Raw genomic sequence first — 6,053 nt, forward strand, 5'->3', positions numbered from 1 at the left:
CTGCTGGAGGTGATGCGGAGGAGGCTCCTCGAGGTGCCGATGGCAATTCAATCGCCGACGCCAAGAGCGCCGGCGTGAAAACGGCCACGTTGAGTCCAGAGCTGCAGCAACTGCTTGCGGTAAGGGGGCTATGCCGAGCACTACGGCAGCGTCTCGGCGCTCCCCCGCAGCAGTGCAGAGACATTGTGCCCCTGTCAGCACTCACGACGTCGCCAGGTAAGAGCCCCATCGCCCATACGATAAAGGCGTTTTTAACCTTAATGCGCGAGCATTCGTTCTTGTATGTGTCGCACGCTCTCGCACCCTCTCACATACTCTCCTACTTCTCATATCACTCTCAACCAGAGCCGTCCCTCGGTTATAGCGAATCGGGGTGACTGCCCTGGGCCCCGCGCTTTGGGGGGTGGGGGCCTCTGTGCTTCGGTCTAAGATGTAATATATTTCGGTTTAGTTTGAAGGCATCGGTTGATTTGCCCTGGAGCCCGCACCCCTCAAGGGATGGCCCTACTCTCAACCTTTCCCATGTCTTGCTCTTGGAACTTCCAGATGAAGTCATTTGCAAAGGCACTCCAGGGACCCCATTCAGCGCTAATAGCAACGCCACGCACAGATTGTGCAATGGCCACCTTCAATTTAATTTCTAATTATGCCTATGGTCAAAATAATATAAAAAAACTATCGATAGATCTATGACTTCATTTATGCCGATGTATAGACTAATCCAGGGCATTCAAAACACCTCTGCGTGACTTTTGACTGACCAGTCATTCTCAGTGGGACCCAACCTCCCAAACTTTACCGGACCTACGCCGCCGGCTTCCCAATTGAGATTCTGTGCTGCACGATTCAACTTACTGTGCTTACTTTGCAAAGCACTCTTTCAGCAGTTGCTTAGATAATTGACTGGTAAACTGCAGCTTCACAAACCCTTGTTCTCGGAGTCTGAGATCTTCACACTGTGACCACAATCCTCAGTCAGCAAAAAGTTTTGGAGCTCGGGATTTTTAGTTCCGTCAGATTTGGAATGCTCTCTGCCTGAAGAACTGCACCTGACCGCCGAGATTGCCTCATTTAGGAATAAACTTAAATTCCCCTTATTTCCTATATGTTAGATAAACTATAGATGTAAAAAAATATATCTATACTGTTTGGCACTCTGAAGCCCTTTGTTGCGTTTTTTGCACCATGTAAAAGCGTAAAAAAATATATAGGTAATATCCTAAATATTTGACAAAAGACCAATGCCAACTCTTCGACAGCCAGGGTTGGTGGATCAGGCACACACTCGTAGGGCGTCGCGATTGCTATTTCCTGGATTGTAGCCAGGATGTGATGGCAGTAGAGCAAGTGGGTTCATTTACATCTAAATTCCATCTGTATGGGGATTAAGAGTTATTCCCCCCAGTGCACAACGTGCGCGTGGGTTTTTTCCTGCTACTCCGTTTCCTCCCACGTATATAATAATCACTTGTTAATGGACTTGGCCAAACATCCCAATATAGGACAACAGAGCTTGGAAATTTCTGGCGCCAGTTCTGGCTGCCTTTCAGCTTGCCCGTGGTTTCCCCGTGGCTGTGAATCTTAACGAAAACTGTGTGCGCGGTGTCACACACGACAAACCTGGCGATGGACATACATCATTGTGAACATGAACGGTGCTAAGTCGTCCGTGCCATGTGCTCTGCTTTCCAGAGGAGCTCTCCGTGTTCGAGCAGGAGAGGGCGTCTCTGAAGGAGCAGCTACCGACTCGCCAAGAGAAGGTGATGGATGATTGATGGTGCGATGAAGAGGAATTAAGAAAGAGGCTTTGTGCTGTTTTAAATTGTAACTTTTACATGGTTGTTTTTGCCCAGATTTTTATTTGATTACTTGCCACACTGTATTTGTTTATTATTGCTTTCATCATTTTGGTGGCCCGAGTCACTGTCGTGCCACAATGGCGAGATGTTAACTACCTCACCTGATATACAGGAGGTCATGGGTTCAATCTCGACCCCAAAGCCTGCTGTATATTTGGAGTTTGCATCTCTCTCCCCCCATGGTCGTGTGGATTTTTCCCCAGGTCTTCCGGTTTTTCCCTCCACATTCAGAAACATGTGTTTAGTGAAAATGGCTGCGATACATTTCCACATGATAAGGCCACTTCGTTGAACTATCATTTGTGGACAGGTCCATTCTGAAAAAAGAGCTATATAGTTCAGTGGACCTTACCTGATAAAATTAAAAAAATGCACCTCTAACCTGCTCTCTTGAGTTCTCACCCTGACTGAACTCGGCACTGCTTCCCTCTCTCCCGTTGTCATTGTTCCCGCGAGGGCCCTGCATTGTTCGTCTTGGAGGTTGGGGTCAACCATCTGATGCTTGTGCCCCTGGCAGGGAAGAGGAGAGCTAACTGGGGAGGCGGCTGTGAAAGGCGGCACGGCGGACGTTCATGACGGAGCGGCAGAGTCGTTGGAGGAGCTGGGGAGGTCTTCCCTCAAGCTTGAGCAGCCTCCCAGCAGCCTGCAAGCCCAGAGGGCAGCTCTGCAGAAGGAGCGGTGAGTTTAGTTTAGGGCACTGGTCTAGCTTTCTCAACCTCTCCTGAGATTTGTTAACTTTTTTACCCATGCGGGTGTGTGCGTGCCCCCGTGTGTGTGTGTGGGGAGCGGTAGTGTAATGGTTAGCGCACTCTATGACCTACCCGGCGACCCGATTTCGATTCCTGCTCATGACCAATACCAGTGACGATCATTTTAATGGGTCTTGGGCTTCCCCTAGGTCGACTCAGCCTCAAATGAGTACCTGGTACGGTGTGTAAACATCACCACTGGGGAGTCAAAGGCAGCCGGGCGCAGCGCTGACGATGTGCATTTAAATACGATACATTATTGTGTTCCGACTTGCCAACCGTTCAACTCTCAAACGGGTCTCAGGAACGGAACCCATTTATAAATCGAGAACTGTCGATACGGACAGTCTGTCAGTGAGTCCTCATGATCGTCCAGAGGTCTCCAGTACAGCAATTCCCCGCTTAACCTGGGGGTTGCATTCGTGAGAATTGCCGAGTAAAGTAAATTTGCATTGAGCTGGAGTGATTTTCCCGAAAGGAATAATGGTGAAGATCAGCCAGAGTCTCTGGGAAGGTCTGGACCGTGTATCCAAACCAGCCATTGCAGCTGCATTAGCCACAGTCCTAAACCTCGCCCATTTTTCCTGGGCATCAGGACAATACCAACCCCAGCTGCAAGCGATGATAACGTTTTCGCAACTTCAGCTAGCTGAGACCAGGGCACTGTAGTTTTGAATGGTGTCTGAGATGAACACCCACCACCGCAGTGGAGGAATGGTAGACGCATGTTACAAATGACAAGCCGATGGTCGTTGGGCAGATCAGCTCCATGGAAGGTCTTGCATCTATGATGTGCTGGGACAGCATGTTGGCAATTACAAGCCCATGGGCCTGCACAGAAGTCTAGCAGCCTTCTGCCATTGTCATTGAGCTAATCTGGCCCATGCCTTTCAATCACTTCAGCTCGGGTACCTGCGTCATGACCCACTCTGGCATTAAAGTTACCCAACAGGATGACTATCCCGAGGGGCCACTTTAGCCAGCACCTGTGACAGGAGGTCATAGAAGCCATCTGACTCATCGGCCTTCCCTGGATCCCTCCACCATTCCTTGCCTACTGTTGATGGAGCGGCGAGCCCACAGTAGCCTGAGATTACAGCTTTCCACAACTCAGCACCAGGTTCCCACACCCCCTTCATTTTCTTGTTCAGAAAATAATTGTTTGGCGTTTCCTGCCCAAGTAGAGGACTGTCCACCTCCTATTGACTGGAGCCAGAATCTCTTGAATACTACAGAGACCCAGGCGGTACCGGTCCATCTGTCGACAGAGGAGTGGCAGCCTCTTCTCCACAGTGAGCATTCGAACATTTCACGTGCCCACTCGCAGTGGCTTTTTCCATTTTGGGAGGAACGCTAAGGGTCCAGATTCAGTCTCCTGGCTTCGCCAAATAAGGTTTGGATAGGAGATGTCATAGACCTCTGTCTCCCTGGGGCCTCCAGACCAAGCTTGGCTTGATATTTTTCACCTGACTTAAAGCTTTCGTGACTGCAGGAATTCATATTCTTTGGGTCTTTCGGTAAAGTCACGTAGATAGGTTCAAGCTACATGTCTCGGACCGTGTTCGTGAGCATAAGGCAGATTTGAAACACGGTAGAACCAACACGTCGGCCGTGGCTGATCATTGTTTTAATGCGATTGGCTCACACGAAATAGATTTCTCGAAGACGAAGGTACTTTGTAAGCCCACTGGCTATCAACAAAGATTCGTTCATGAAGACATCCATATGTGCAGGCACGGACACAATTTCAAACCAGAAGATGGGTACATAGCCACCTCCGCGCGCTCGCCGTGGAGGCCGCTCTCCGATCTTACATTGACATGCTAATTTCTCACATTAACATCACTAGCCCCGCCCACTTCGTTTATGACCCTTGGACTATACCCATTTTAAACCTCTAGAACAGTCTGAAGTCAGCAGCTTTCCCCCTCTTTTTTCCTCCTGATGACAATCGCTTGTGTTGTGATCGAAACGTGGTAGTTTTTTATTTATTAATTTTATTAATTTGAAGCTATCTACGTGACTTTACCGAAAGACCCAAATAATATTTTACACGTGGTTTAGTGGTAATTAATTTGAGGGTAGAGGGGGCGCACCCGTCTAGAGCCCTTTTGTTCTGCTGTAGTGGCTATGAGCACCACATGGGGAACAGCCAATTTGAATCGGTCCACCCCCCATGATATTGCTTACAGACACGACAGCGTTACCATCTGGCACCATCGAGGAAATGGGGGTTGTTTTGGCTGGACTACAATACTATTCAATATATACCTTGCACTATACACCATACACTACACTATACACCGCACACTACACTATACACCACACTTTACACCACACACTACACTATACACCACGTACTAAACTATACACCGCATACTACACTATAGACTACACTATACACTGCACACTACACAATACACTACGCTACACTATGCACCATATGCTACACTATACAGTATACTTTTCATCACACACACTATAAACTACATTGTACACTATACTATATACTACACTATACACAGTGCACTCCACACCGCACACTACACCACACTATACACCATAAATGACACTATACACTACACTATACACAATACGGACGATGCGTCGCGTGTGCCATGTGCGAGGCAGGGAGGAGGTGTTCCGAGCCGGCTGGCGCCTGCGGGAGCTGCTGCTCGAGTGCGGCCACCTCGTCCGGGGCGCGCCCAGCCCCGGGCCCTCCCCGAGCCGTGGGCGTGCCGAAGGGGCGGCTCCTGTTGCTGACGGTGGGTGCCGGGAGCGGCTAGCACAGCTGACATGGCGGGGCCTCAGGGCACCGTGGGGACAGATCTAGAGTCTTGGCAGGAGGCACGGCCCGGCCAATAGGGCACCTAGCTAGAAAGGTGGCAGCGGTGGTGGTGGTGCAGTGGTGACACCCGCACCTCGCGACTATACCCCAGCGGAAGGCCAAAACTAACCTCCGCGATTGCTAAGTTGGCATACAGAGGGCTTGCCTGCAATAGGTCGAAATTGCAAATGATTCTCCCGTGATATTCAAGGATCTCCCCTACTACATTGTAGTTTATCATTTCAATGGCAGGGTGGTGGTATAGTGGTAACACTCGTGCCTCACAGCAAGAACCCTGGGTTTGATTCCCAACTCGGGCGCCTCTCTGTGTGGAGTTTGTATTCTCTCCCCCTGTTCTGCATGGGTTTCCTCCGGATTCTCCAGTTTTCTGCCATACCTATTAAAATACCACACACAGTGTAACCAGTATTGGCCAAAACATCCCAATGTTGAAAAATTACCATTTTATTTCGCAATTTGGATTACACAGCAGCAGCACCAACATCGCCTCTCTAATGTTAAAAACCTGGCAGGATCCTCCTGAACAAGACTCTCACTGAGGCTTTCCTGGGTGAAAAAAGCATAATCGCAGTTAAAATAAATAACACAACGATGAAC

The 6,053-nt window shown here is 49.2% G+C and overlaps 1 long non-coding RNA gene across 1 annotated transcript; it reads left to right on the plus strand.

Annotated features, from left to right (window-relative positions):
* The first annotated feature begins 1,714 nt into the window (after nt 1-1,714).
* LOC144938211 (uncharacterized) lies at nt 1,715-5,256 on the plus strand. The gene is made up of 3 exons (XR_013637828.1): nt 1,715-1,760; nt 2,377-2,537; nt 5,240-5,256. It is a non-coding gene; the product is annotated as an uncharacterized LOC144938211 (long non-coding RNA).
* The last annotated feature ends 797 nt before the right edge of the window (nt 5,257-6,053 follow it).

Source organism: Lampetra fluviatilis, chromosome 2 (assembly GCF_964198595.1).
Source record: "Lampetra fluviatilis chromosome 2, kcLamFluv1.1, whole genome shotgun sequence".
NCBI classification, from domain to species: domain Eukaryota; kingdom Metazoa; phylum Chordata; class Hyperoartia; order Petromyzontiformes; family Petromyzontidae; genus Lampetra; species Lampetra fluviatilis.